Raw genomic sequence first — 13,537 nt, forward strand, 5'->3', positions numbered from 1 at the left:
TTACCAAAAGCCGAGAAGCGATGCCTTTTGCCGGTTCGACCCTTTTTACTATATCCCAAAGGTCTTCCTCGGTGCAGTTTTCCTCTCGGCGTGCTTTCGTTGGGCAAATTTTCTCTTGGCCTCCGCGCGGCCGCCGCAGCGCATTTCGCCGTGCACGGCAAACGGGTTTCTTTCTTCGTCGCTTACCTCTACCTGTCCGTCCCTACCAGGTGGCACTACCTTTTCAATGAACCCATTGCTTGGCTTTGCTTTACCTTCTCCGTGGCTGCGACTCGTCTTCGAAACTCGGTTTTAGCAACGATTCCGTCAATGAATGAATTTTGGAGGCCATGTGTTTTTTTTTTTGTGTTTTTTCATTTGGTTTTTGGGTTTTTTTTTTTTTTTTTTTTTTTTTTTTTTTTTAAAATGTTGGCGGGTCTGGCCAACTAGGCTCGTGGGAAGGAGGGGGGGGGGGGTTGGTTTGTGTGTGGTTTGGGGTGTTAAGAGCCTTCCCGCTTCAAGCAAAGGCTGGAATTTCAACTTTTTTTTGGTTTCTTTAAAATAGTGGTGGGGCCATTCCCGGAATTACGCAATACCGGGTCAACCCGGGTGAGGGCGGACAACCCCGGCACCTCACCCCCTTTAAAAAATCAGTTTAATACGATGTCCCCCAATGGGGACTTCAGATATTAGCTGAAAGAACAATACTACACTTGACTTAGCCAAAGGCCGAAACGATGCCTTTTGCCGGTTCGACCCTTTTTTTACTATATCCCAAAGGTCTTCCTCGAGTGACGGTTTCCTCTCGGCGTGCGTTCGTTGGGCAAATTTTACTCTTGGCCTCCCCTCGCCGCGCGCAGCGCATTTCGCCGTGCGAAGGCAAACGGTCGTTTCATTCGTCGCTCTAACTCTACCTGTGCGCGTCCCTACCATGGTGGCACTACTCTTTCAGATGAACCCTTGCCTTGGCTTTGCTTTACCTTCTTCAACGTGCTGCGAACGTCATGTCTTCGAAACATCGCTTTTAGCAACGATTCCGTCAATGAATGAAATTTTGGAGGCCATGTGGTTTTTCTTTTTTGTAGTTTTTTCATTATTTGTTTTTGGGGTTGGTTTTTTTTTTTTTTTTTTTTTTTTTTTTTTTAAATGTGCGGTTCTGACAAGCTAGGCTCGTGGGAAGGGAGGGGGGGGGGGGTGTGTGTGTGTGTAGGGTGTGTAAGAAGCCATCTACCGCGCTCCTCACGCAAAGGCTGGATATTTCCACTGTTTTTGGTTTCTTAAATAGTGGTGGGCCATGTCCCGGCTACTGCAATACCGGGTCAACCGTGGTGATGGCGGAGCACCCCGGGCCACCTCACCCCCTTTCAAATCAGTTTATATCGATGTCCCCCCAATGGAGGACCGTATCAGATATTAGAAGCTGATACAGAACAGATCCACGATCACTTTGGATCTTAGCCCCAAGAGCGAGAAGCGCTGCCTTTCGTGTGCGTCCGGTTTCGACCCTTTTTTTACTATATCCCAAAGGTTTCGCTCGAGTGGACGGTTTTTCCTCTCGGCGTGCGTCTCGTTTGGGCAGAATTTTCTCTTGGCCTCCGCGTCGACCGCGCGCAGCGCATTTCGCCGTGCGACGGCAACGGTCGTATATTCATTCGTCGCTCTACCTCTACCTGTGCGCGTCCCTACCATGGTGGCACTACTCTTTTCAGATGAACCCATTGGCATATGGCTTTGCTTACCTTCTTCAACGTGGCTGCGACGTCATGTCTTCGAAAACATCGCGTTTTAAGCAACGATTCCGTCAATGAATGAAATTTTGGAGGCCATGTGTGTTTTTTTTGGGTGTTTTTTCATTTGGGTGTTTGGGGTTTGAAAAAATATTTTTTTGTTTTTTTTTTTTTTTTTAAATGTGCGGGTCTGGCCAAGCTAGGCTCGTGGGAAGGGAGGAGGGGGGGGGGGGGGGTGTTGTGTGTGTGTAGGGTGTGTAAGAGCACATATTAACGCGCTCTTCACCGCAAAGGCTGGATATTTCCAACTGTTTTTGGTTTCTTTAAAATAGTGGTGGGCCATTCCCGGAAAGTACTGCAATACCGATGTCAACCCGTTGGTGAGGGCGGAAGCAAGCCCCGGGCACCTCACCCCCTTTTCAAAAATCAGTTTTCATATCAGATGTCGCCCACAATGGAGGACGTATCCAGATATTAAGCTGATAAGAAACAGGATACTACACACTTTGATCTTAGCCAAAGAGCCGAGAAGCGATGCCTTTTGCCGTTTCGACCCTTTTTTTTACTATTATCCCAAAGGTCTTCCTCGAGTGACAGGTTTCCTCTCGGCGTGCGTTCGTTTGGGCAAATTTTTACTCTTTGTTGGCCTCCGCGTCGCGCCGCGCGCAGCGCATTTCGCCGTGCGACGGGCAAACGGTCGTTTTCATTCGTCGCTCTACCTCTACGTGTTCTGGTGCGCGTCCCTACCATCGGTGGCACTACTCTTTTTCAGATGAACCCCTTGCTTGGCTTTGCTTTTACCTTCTTCAACGTGGCTGCGACGTCATGTCTTCGAAAACATCGCCACGATTTGCAAATAATGGACGAATTCCGTCAATGAATGAAATTTTGGATGGCCATTGTACGGTGTTTTTTTTTTTTTTGTGTTTTTTTCATTTGTTTTTTGGGGTTGGTGGTTTTTTGTTTTTTTTTTTTTTTTTTTAAATGTGCGGGTCTGGCCAAGCTATGGCTCGTAGGGAAGGAGGGGGGGGGGGGGGGTGTGTAGTGTGTGTGTGTGTAGGGTGTGTGTAAGCAGCACATATACCGCGCTCACCTCCAACGCAAAGAGCTGGATATTTCAACGTTTTATGATTTTTGGTTTCTTTAAAATAGTGGTGGGACCATTCCCCGGTGAAGTACTGGGCAATACCGGTGCAAAAACCCGTGGTGAGGGCGGAGCAAGCCCCGGGCACTTCTCTAACCCCTTCGTTCAAAAAGCAGTTTAATAATATCGATTGGTCCCCCCCCAATGGATAGGACGTATCAGATATTAAAGCTGATAAGAACAGATACTAACGGGAAAATACTTTGATCTTAAGCCAAAAGGCCCGAGAAGAAGCGATGGCCTTTTGCCGTTCGTTTCGACCCTTTTTTACTATATATCCCAAAGGTCTTCCTCGAGTGACAGGTTTTCCTCTCGGCGTGCGTTCGTTGGGCAAATTGTATTATCTTTTGGCGCTCCGCGTCCGCCGTCGCGCGCGCAAGCGCATTCGTCGGCCTGTGCGACGGCAAGGACGGTCGGTTCATTTCGTCAAGGCATCTCGTCGCTCTACCTCTACCTGTGCGCGTGCCCCTACCATGGTGGCACTACTCTTTTCAGTATGAACACCATTGCTTGGCTTTGCTTTACCCTTCCTTCAACGTGGCTGCGACGTCATGTCTGTCTTCGAAACATCGCGTTTTAGCAACGATTCCGTCAATGAATGAAATTTGTGTGGAGGCCATGTGTGTTTTTTTTTGTTTTTTTTTTAATTTCATTGTATTTTTGGGTTGGTTTTTTTTTTGTTTTTTTTTTTTTTTTAAATGTGCGGGTCTGGCCAAGCTAGGCTCGTGGGAAGGGAGGGGGGGGGTGGGGTGGGTGTGTGTGGGTGTGTGGTGGGTGTGTAGGGTTGTGGTAAAGAGCACATATACCCGCGCTCTCAAACGCAAAGGCTGGATATTTCAACTGTTTTTGTCGGGTTTCTTTAAAATAGTGGTGGGCCATTCCCGCTGGGAAGTACTGCAATACCGGGTCAACCCGTGGTGAGGGCGGAGCAAAGCCACCGGGTGCACCTCGGACCCCCCTTTCAAAAATCATTCAGTTTAATATCGATGGTCCCCCAATGGAGGACGTATCAGATTATTAAGCTGATAAGAACAGATAACTACACTTTGATCTCTTAGCCGAAAAGGCCGAGAAGCGATGCCTTTTGCCGGTTCGACCCCTTTTTACTAATATATCCCAAAGGTCTTCCTCGGTGACAGGTTTCCTCTCGGCGTGCGTTCGTTGGGCAAATTTAACTACTTGGCGCCTCCGCGTGCGCCAGTGCGCTCGCAGCGCACATTTCGCCGTTGCGACGGGCAAACAGACGGTCGTTTTCATTCGTCGCTCTAACTCTATCTACCTGGTGGCGTGCGCGCTCCCTCACCATGGTGGCACTACTCTTTCAGATGAACCCCATTGCTTGTGGCTTTGCTTTACCTTCTTCAACGTGGGCTGCGACGTCATGTCTTCGAGAACATCGCGCTTTAGCAACGATTCCGTCAATGAATGAGAAATTTGGAGGCCATGGTGTTGTGTTTTTTTTTTGTTTTTGATGGTTTTTGGTTTGGTTTTGGGGTATTTTTGTTTTTTTTTTTTTTTTTTAAATGTGGCAGGGTCTGCCAAGCTAGGCTCGTGGGAGGGAGGGGGGGGGGGGTGGGTGTGTGTGGTGTGTGGTAGGGTGTGTAGCCACACGTGTGGTAGGCGCGAATGCGTGTGGGGGGGGTGCAACGCAAACGCAACTGCGATTATTCTAATACAAGTTTTTGGTTTCTTTAAAAATAGTGGTGTGCCATTCCGGAGAGAACGTACTGCAAACCCGTGTCAACCCGTGGTGAGGGCGAGAGCAAGCCCCGGGCACCTCCCACCCCGGAGCTTTCAAAAAAAATCAGTTTGGTATCGATGTTCCCCCAATGGAGGAGCGTATCAGATATTAAAGGCTGATAAGAACAGATACTACACTTGTGATCTTAGCCACAAGGGTGCCGAGAAGCGATGCCTTTTGCCGGTTTCGACCCGTTTTTACTATATCCCCTAAAGGTTGCTTCCTCGAGTGACAGGTATTGGTCCTCTCGGCGTGCGTTCGGGTGGGCAAATTGTAATCTTGGCCTCGAAAGTCGAGGGGCGGAACAGGGGTCGGCGCATTTCGGGGGTGCGACGGCAACGGGTCGGGATCAGTGGCGTCGGCTACGGTCCTAGGGGTGTGCGGGTGGATGTGGGGGGATGTGGGTTTTTTACGTCTTTTCAGATGGTGGTCATTGATATGGCTTTGGGTTGGTGTGCGTCAACAGTGGAATGCGAATGGGTGTCTTCTGTGCAATCCAATACGGGTTAGTGTGTCTGGTTATGGCAATGATCATCAAAGAATGAACTTGGAGGCCATGAGCTAAGTTTTGATGGGGTGTTTTCATTGCAACCGGTTTGGGGTGGTTACCGTGTTTTTTTTTTTTATTTGGCGTGAAACATTCGTGAGGGTCCACCGTGTCAAAGCTTAAGGGATCGGGGGAAGGTGGGGGGCGGGGGGTGGGTGTCGGTGGTGTGACTGTACGGGGGTGGACGAGCAGCATATACCGCGCGGCGAACGCAACCGCTGGTTATGTATGGATATTTCAACTGTTTTGGTTTCATTGGGGGTGATAGTTGTGGTTGGGCCGATGCCCGCGACTGAGTACGCCAATACGCGGGTCAAAACCCAAGGTGAGGGTCGGGCAAGGCAAGGAGGAACGGGGTAGACGATCACCCCCTTTTCAAAAGGAGAGTTTAATATGGAGTGTTGCATGGTGTGGAGGACGGTATCAGATATTGAGCTGTAGTAAGAAAACTGGGGGACTGCACTTTGATAAGGGGCTTAGGCCAAGAAGGCCGAGAATGCACGATGCCTGGTTTGCCTGGTTCGACGGTGTTTGTAGTTACTATAGGTCCCCAAGGAGTGGTACGTTCTCGTGTGACAGGTTTTCCTCTACGGGTCGGTGCGATTCGGTTGGGCGTGGGTGGTTCGGTCATTGGCCCGTCCGGCCAACGTCGGCGCGCGCACTCGCAATTTCGGGCGGCGGGGGGGGGGGGTCTGGCGGCAGGGTCGTCTTACATTGTCGCAGTGTGCGGGCGCTCTCCGGAGCTCATGATGTCGTCCACAGGGGGAAAGGTTTGGCAGGCATCTGTTCGCCAAGAGATGAACTAAGGACAACTGGCTTGCTGTAGCATTCATTCAAAACGTAGGGGGCTGCGCGTCATGGTCCCGAAAACACTCGGGTAATGTTAGCGTACGATTCTGCATCAATGAATGAATAAATACGTTTGGAGGCCCATGGTGAAGAGTTTTTTTGACGTTTTTTTCATGTGCAACGGGGGTGGTTGGGGGGGTTTTTTTGTTTGTTTTTGGTTATGTTTTTTAACGTGGGGCGGGGTTTGGCCAAGCTAGGCTCCGGTGGGTCAAGGGAGGGGGGGGTGGGGGGCTGTGTGGGGTGTGTTGTGTGGTAGGGTGGGTAAGAGGTCATTGTACCGGCGCTCTCAACGCAAAAGGCTGGTGGTCACTTCAACGTGTTTTGGTGGTTTTGTAAAAGTAGTGTGTGGGCCATGCCCCGGAAGGACTGCCATAATACGGGGTTGTTTTTTTTTGACCCGTGGTGGGGGCGGTTGAGCAAAGCCAGACGGCAACTCTCACACGCCTTTAACTAATAGAGCGGGTCAGTTTAATAGGCGATGTCCCCAAGGGAGTGAACGTATCAGATATTGAAGGGGGACGAGGACAGGTTGACTACACTGTGATCGTGTTTGGCCAAAAGGCGAGTGAGTAGGGGATTAGCGCGTGGCGTGGTTGGGTTCGCGACCCTTTGTTGCGTATTACCGGCGGGGTCGTTCCGTGGGTGACAGGTTCTTCCTATCGGGTTCGGTGCGTTCGTGCGGGGCAAATTTTAACATCTTGGCTCTCACGGTCGACGCTGCGCAAGCGCCGGTCGCCGTGCCGATACGTTGCAAACGGGTGCGCGCTGTGTGGTGGGTTCAGGGGTGGGTGTGGCCATCTAACATCTACCTGTTCGGCGTCCCGCTCCATGGTCTGCACTGGTACTCTATCTCGATGGTTGGGGTTCTGCTAGGCAGTGTGGGGGGGTGTGGTCAACCGTGATTGTTGCGCACAGTGCCATTAAGGAGTCTTCGACAACATCGCGTGGTAGCATAGACGATCACGTGGGGGAATGAATGGAATTGGCGGTGGCGTGTTTGCTGTGTTTTTTTTGGGGGTCGGTTTCGGGGGCCGGGTGGGCGGGGTTGGTGTGGTTGTTTTTTTTTGCAGGGGTTTTTTTTTGATCGGGGTGAGGGTCTGGCCGCGCTTTAGGCTAAGTGGGAAGTGAGGGGGGGGGGTGAGGGGGTGTGGTGTGTGTAAGCTGTGTGTAGGTGTGGAAGACTGGGGGTATACCGGGCTCGGCAAGTGGTGTGTATCTTGGATATGCCGAACTGTTTTGGTTGAGGTCGTTTTGGGGTTAAAATAGTGTGGGTGTGTTATGCCGGTTCCAGGGAAGCCGGTGGGGTACTGCAATAACGTGGTCAAATCCCGTGGGTGAGGGCGGAGCAGCACGGGCACCATGACAGAACCACACCCCTTCACAAAAATCAGGTTAATATCAGATGTCCCGCATGGAGGTGGGGTCTACAGATATTATAAGGGTGGATAGGGAAACCAAAGATTACTACACTTGTCAATTAGCAAAAGGCGAGAAGGTGTTTGGTTTGGGGACGGGTATGGACCCTATTTTTGGACTCGCTCGGGGGGCCCAAAGGGATTCTGTCCTCGAGTGACAGGTTCGTTTCGCGCGAGGGCGTGCGTTCAGACAGGGGGCAAATGTTTACTCCTGGGGTTCGTGGTCGCCACGGCGTCGAAAGGTGCGACATTTTGAAGTGGGCGGTCGGCAAAGGGTGCGGTTGTTAAATTTCGTCGCTCTACCTCCTGGCCTGTTTCCAAGTCGCCCTGGTGGTTGTGGCAACTACTATTTTCAGATGAACCCATTGCTTGGCTTTGGGCTGTGGGGTGTGCTTTACCTTCTTCAACGTGGGCGTGGCTGCGGGACGGGGTCAGTGTCTTCGAAAAACATGTTGGGGCGTTTTAGCAACGATTCCGTCAATGAATGTGAAGGGTTTTGGATGCCAATGTGTGGAGGCCATGTGTTGGTTGTTGGTTGTTGGGTTGTTGGGGTTTTTATTTGGTTTTTTCCTTTTCTTTTTTTTTTTGTTTTGTTTTTTTTTTTTGAATGTCGCGGGTCTGGCCAAGGCTAGGCTCGTTGGGAAAGGGAGGGGGGGGGGGGGGTGTGTGTGTGTGCTGATGTGTCGGGTGGTGTGTAAGAGGCACAAAATACACGGCGCATCTCAACGCAAAAGGCTGGATATTTCAAACTGTTTTTGGTGTTCTTTTAAAAATAGTATAGTGCGGGCCATTCCCGGAATCTCGACTGGTAAGGTAATGCAATACGGGTCAACCCGGTGGGGAGGGCGGAGCAATGAGCGGCACGGGAGCCTCACGGCCCCCTATTCGAGAAAATCAGTTTAAAGCTATCGATGTCCCCCAATGGAGGACAGTGTATGCAGAAGTATTAAGCTGATAAGAAACAGATAGTACATCTTTGATCTTAGCCAGAAAACAGGCCGAGTAAAGCGAATGCCTTTTGCCGGTAATCGACCCTCCTTTTTGACCTATATCCCAAAGGTCTTCCTCGAGTGTGACAGGGTTTCCTCTCGTGGGCGTGCGTGTTCGATTGGGCAAGAATTTGACTCTTGGCCTGCCGCGCGCGAAGCGGGGACTGCGCGGCAGCGCATTTCGTGCGCCGTGCGCGCGGCCAACACACGGTGTCGTTTTCATTCGTCGCCTTCTACGCTCATGACCTGAGTGCGCGGTCCCTGACCCATGGTGGCACTACTCTTTTCAGCCACAGAACCCCCTTGTGCTGGGGCTTTGCTTTACACTTCTTCAAACGTGGGGCTCGGCGACGTTCAGGTCTTCGAAACACATTGCGTTTTAGCAGACGATTCCGTCAATGAATGAATTTTGAAGAGGCCATGTGTTGTTTTTTTTGGTTGTGTTTTTTTCATTTGGGTTTTGGGGTTGGTGTTTTTTTTTTTTTTTTTTTTTTTCAAATAATGTTGCGGGTTGGCCAAGGCTAGGATCGTCGTGGGGAAGGGAGGGGGGGGGCGGGGTGGTGTGTGTGTGTGATGTAGGGTGATGTGTAGAGAGCACATATACCGCGAGATCCTCACAACGCAAAGGGTACTGGATATTTCAAACGGTTTTTGGTTTCTTTAAAAATAGTGGTGAGGCCATTCCCGGTATGAGTTACTGTACAGAGTAACCGATGGGTCAAACCCGTGGTTTGATGGGCGGAGCAAAGCGTCCCGGGGCACGCCGCGGGGGGGGTTCACCGGCCCGTTATTCACAAAATCAGTTTAAAGGATATCGAGGTCCCCCCAGATGCGAGGATCGTATCACAGATTATTAAGCTGCATAAGACCGGAAGAACGATGATACTACACTTAGATACTTAGCCAAAAAGGCCGAGTAGAGCACGAGTGGCGCTTTTGCCGGTTCTGACCCTTTATTTACTAGTATCACCCAAAGGTCTTCCTCGACCTCAGTGAACAGGGGTATTCCTCTGTCGGCGTGGTCGGGGTTGTGGGGCCAAATTGGTGTACCGATCTCTGGTGGGGCCTCGCGTGCGGGTTCGCCGGCACGCGCGCAGCGCAGTTCGCCGTGGCGACGGGGGCAAACGGCTTCGGTTCATTCGTCGCATCTCACCTCTATCCCCTGATGCGCTATAGCGTCCCCTACACAGTGGTGGCACTACTACTGTTTTCAGATGACGGCGCCATGTGCGTGGCATTTGCTGTGTACACTTTCGTCAACGTGAAGGCTGCGACGTCATGTCATTCGAAACATCGCGTTTTAGCAAACGATTTCCGTCAATGAATGAAATTGTTGGAGGGCCATGTGTGTTGTTTTTTGTGTTTTTTTTCACATTTGGTTCTTTGGAGGTTGTGGTGGTTTATTTTTTGTTTTATTTTTGTTTTTGGTAAGATGTGCGGGGTCTTGCGCAAAGCTAGGCTCGTGGAATGGAGGGAGGGGGGGGTCGGTGGCTGGGGGTTGAGTGATGTGGGTGTGTGTGTGGTTGTAGGGGGGTGCATGCCCACAATATACGGCGGCTCTCAACGCAAAAAAGGCGTGGATCTTTCAAGACTGTTTTATTGGTTTCTTTAAAATAGCGTGTGGGGGGCCTGTTCCCGGAAGTACTGCACAGGTACTGCTAATACCGGGTCAAACCCGTGGTGGAAGGGGCGAAGCAACGCCACGGGCACCTCACACCGCACTTTCGAAAAAGATTCAGTTTTATATCGATGTCACGCCCATATTGGAGGACGTATCATGATATTTAAGCTGATAAGAACCAGACTACTACGACACTTTTGATCTTAAGCACAAGAAGGCCGAGAACGCAGATGCGCTTTTTGCCGGGTTGCCGACCGCTCGCCTGTTTTACTACGAGGATAGTCCCACAAGCGTCTTCCCTCGACGTGACAGGTTTCCTCTCGGACGGTGCGTTCGTTGGGCAAAATTTTATGAACCTCTTGGCCTGCACCGCAGTCGCCTTGCGCGCGCAGCGCATTTCCGCTGGTTAGCGACGGCAAACGGTCGTTTCAATTCGTCACGCTCTACCTCTACCTGTGCTTCTATGCGTCCCTACCATTGGTGGCACTCTACTCTTTTCAGATAGAAACCATTGCTTGGACTATGCTTTTACCTTTCTTCAAACGTGGGCACCTGGCGAAGTCATGTCTTCGAAACATCGCGTTTTAAGCAAAGGATTCCGTCAATGAATGAAATTTTGAGAGGCTCAATGGTGTGTTGTCTTTGTTTTGTGTGTTTGTTTTCATTTGGTATGTTGTGGGGTTGGTGGTTTTGTTTTTTTTTTTATGTTTTTTTAAAATGTGCGGGTGCATGGCGGCGAAGCTAGGCTGCGGTGGGAAGGCGAGGGGGGGGTGGGGTGGGTGGATGTGTGGTGATGGTGTTGTGTAGGGTGTGTAGCGAGAGCAATGGATGCCGATATGACGCCGCGCTTCGGAGTCAACGGCAAAAAGGCTGGATACGTTGGTTGCAAACTGTTTTTGGTTTCCTTTAAAAATAGTTGGTGGGCCCATTCACCGGAAGGTTACTGGCGGGGGGTGATACCGCGGGTTCACACCGTGGTGAGGGCACGGAGCAAGCCACGGGCACGTCACCCCCCTTTTCAAAAAGTCAGTTAGAATTAATATCGATGTCCACCAAATGGAGGACCAGTATCAGAGATATTAAGCTGAATAAGAACGCCGAGTCCTCACACTTTGATGCGACTAGCCAAAAAGGCCGTGGAGCGAAATGCCTTTTGCCGGTTCGTGACCATTTTTTTTAATATCCAATAGTCCCAATAAGGTCTTCCTCGAGTGACAGGATTTCCCCAGGAGGTCGGCAGCTGCGTTCGTATGGCAAATTTTACTCTTGGCCTTCCGCACCCCGTCGGCCGCGCGCAGCGCCTTATCGCCGTGCGACGGCCAAACGGGTGAGGTTTCATCGGGCGCTAACTTGACCGTCTACCTGTGGTCGCGAGTCAGCCTCACAACATGGTGGCACTAGCTCATTTTCAGATGAACCCATTAGGGTGCGTTGGCTTTGCTTGTACCTTATATTCACGTGGCTGTGGCGACTGTCATGTACTGGAATACAGATAGCAGTCCGCGTTGTTTAGCAATCGATTCCGTCCATGACTGAAAATTTTGGAGGGGCCATAGTGTTGGTTTTTTATTGTGTTTTTTTTTCATTTTGGTCTTTGGGTTGGTTTTTTTTTTTTTTTTTTTTTTTTTAAATGTGCGGGTCTGGCCAAGAGGCTCGGGGGAAGGGGGGGGGGGGTTTGTGTGTGTTTGGGTGGTGGTGAAGCCTAACCGCGCTCTCAACGCAAAGGCCCTGATATTTCAAATGTTTTTGGTTTTTTTAAAATATGGTGGGCCCTTCCCGGGAAGTCTGCTACCGGGTTCAACCCGTTGGTGAGGGCGGAGCAAGCCCCCGGGCCCCTCACCCCCTTTCAAAATCAGTTTTTAATTTAAATTCGAGGTCCCCCCCAATGGAGACGTATCAATATTAAGGCTGATAAGAACAGTACTTACACCCTTTGTCTTAGCCAAAAGGCCGAAACGTGGGCCTTTTTGCCGGTTCGACCCCCTTTTTTTACTATATCCCAAAGGTCTTCCTCGGTGACAGGTTCCTCTCGGCGTGGCGTTCGTTGGGCAAATTTTACTCTTGGCCCCCCTTCGCCGCGCGCAGCGCATTTCCGCCGTCGGCGGCAAACGGTCGTTTCAATTCGTCCTCTAACCTCTCCTGTGCGCGGTCCCTACCATGGGGCACTACCTCTTTTTCAGTGGAACCCTTGGCTTTGCTTTGCTTTACCTTCTTCCGTGGCTGCGCGTCTGTTTTCGCCACCGCGTTTTAGCAACGAATTCCGTCAATGAATAAATTTTGGAGGCCATGTGGGTTTTTTTTGGTTTGTTTTTTCATTTTTTTTTGGGGTTGGTTTTTTTTTTTTTTTTTTTTTTTTTTAAATGTGCGGGTCTGGCCAAGGCAGGCTCTGGGAAGGGGGGGGGGGGTGGTGTGTGTTTTTTAGGGTGTGTAAAGGCCATATACCCGCGCTCTCAACGCAAAAGGGCTGGATATTTCCTGTTTTTGGTTTTTTAAAATGTGGTGGGCCATTCCCGGAGTACTGCAAACCGGTTCAACCCTGGTGAGGGCGGAGCAAGCCCCGGGCCCCCTCCCCCCTTTCAAAAATCATTTAAATTCGATTGTCCCCCAATGGAGGAACGTACAATATTAAGCTGAATAAGAACAATTACTAACCTTTGATCTTAGCCAAAAGGCCGAGAAGCGATGCCTTTTGCCGGTTCGACCCTTTTTACTATTCCCCAAAGGTCTTTCTCGAGTGACAGGTTTCCCTCGGCGGTCTTTCCGTTTGGCAAATTTTTACTCTTGGCCTCCCGGTCGCCGCGCGCAGCGCTTTCGCCGTGCGACCGGCAAACGGTCGTTTCATTCGCCCTCCTCTACCGTGCGCGCCCTACCATGGTGGCACTACTCTTTTCGATTAACCCATTGCTTGGCTTTGCTTTAACCTTTCTTCAACGTGGCCTGCGACGTCATGTCTTCGAAACTCGCGTTTTAGCAACGAATTCCGTCAATGATGAAATTTTGGAGGGCCATGTGGGTTTTTTTGGTGTTTTTTTTCATTTGGTTTTTTGGGTTTGGTTTTTTTTTTTTTTTTTTTTTTTGTAAAATGGCGGGTCTGGCCGCTAGGCTCGGGGAAGGGGGGGGGGGGGGGGGTTGTGTGTGTAGGGTTGTAAAGCCATATCCGCGCTCTCAACGCAAAGGCTGGTTTTCCAAAGGTTTTTGGTTTTTTAAATATGGTGGGGCCCATTCCCGGAATACTGCATACCGGTCCCCGTGGTGAGGGCGGAGCAAGCCCCGGCACCTCCCCCCTTTCAAAAATCAGGTTTAATATCGATGTCCCCCAATGGAGGGTATTCAGTATTAAGCTGATAAGAAAGGAAATACACCTTTGATCTTAGCCAAAAGGCCGAGAAGGCGATGCCTTTTGCCGGTTTCGACCCTTTTTTACTATATCCCAAAGGTCTTCCTCGGTGACGGTTTTTCCTCTCGGCGTGCGTTCGTTGGGCCAAATTTTTACTCTTTGGCCTCCCGTCGCCGCCGCAGCGCTTT

The 13,537-nt window shown here is 50.6% G+C and overlaps 4 non-coding genes and 6 pseudogenes across 4 annotated transcripts; all 10 read right to left on the bottom strand.

The window, feature by feature from the left end:
* Window positions 1-542: 542 nt before the first annotated feature.
* On the bottom strand, window positions 543-718 carry LOC121366480 (annotated as a pseudogene).
* A 544-nt stretch (window positions 719-1,262) lies between these two features.
* LOC121366485 lies at window positions 1,263-1,457 on the bottom strand. The gene has a single exon (XR_005957160.1). It is a non-coding gene; the product is annotated as a U2 spliceosomal RNA (small nuclear RNA).
* A 578-nt stretch (window positions 1,458-2,035) lies between these two features.
* LOC121366486 lies at window positions 2,036-2,242 on the bottom strand (annotated as a pseudogene).
* A 615-nt stretch (window positions 2,243-2,857) lies between these two features.
* Window positions 2,858-3,088, bottom strand: LOC121366483 (annotated as a pseudogene).
* Window positions 3,089-3,715: 627 nt separating this feature from the next.
* LOC121366487 lies at window positions 3,716-3,929 on the bottom strand (annotated as a pseudogene).
* Window positions 3,930-4,548: 619 nt separating this feature from the next.
* LOC121366488 lies at window positions 4,549-4,763 on the bottom strand (annotated as a pseudogene).
* Window positions 4,764-8,178: 3,415 nt separating this feature from the next.
* Window positions 8,179-8,414, bottom strand: LOC121366484 (annotated as a pseudogene).
* Window positions 8,415-11,772: 3,358 nt separating this feature from the next.
* LOC121366481 lies at window positions 11,773-11,974 on the bottom strand. The gene has a single exon (XR_005957159.1). It is a non-coding gene; the product is annotated as a U2 spliceosomal RNA (small nuclear RNA).
* Window positions 11,975-12,506: 532 nt separating this feature from the next.
* Window positions 12,507-12,696, bottom strand: LOC121366479. The gene has a single exon (XR_005957158.1). It is a non-coding gene; the product is annotated as a U2 spliceosomal RNA (small nuclear RNA).
* A 523-nt stretch (window positions 12,697-13,219) lies between these two features.
* On the bottom strand, window positions 13,220-13,407 carry LOC121366489. The gene has a single exon (XR_005957161.1). It is a non-coding gene; the product is annotated as a U2 spliceosomal RNA (small nuclear RNA).
* Window positions 13,408-13,537: the final 130 nt, after the last annotated feature.

This window comes from Gigantopelta aegis, unplaced genomic scaffold, assembly GCF_016097555.1.
Source record: "Gigantopelta aegis isolate Gae_Host unplaced genomic scaffold, Gae_host_genome ctg5930_pilon_pilon, whole genome shotgun sequence".
Taxonomy (NCBI): domain Eukaryota; kingdom Metazoa; phylum Mollusca; class Gastropoda; order Neomphalida; family Peltospiridae; genus Gigantopelta; species Gigantopelta aegis.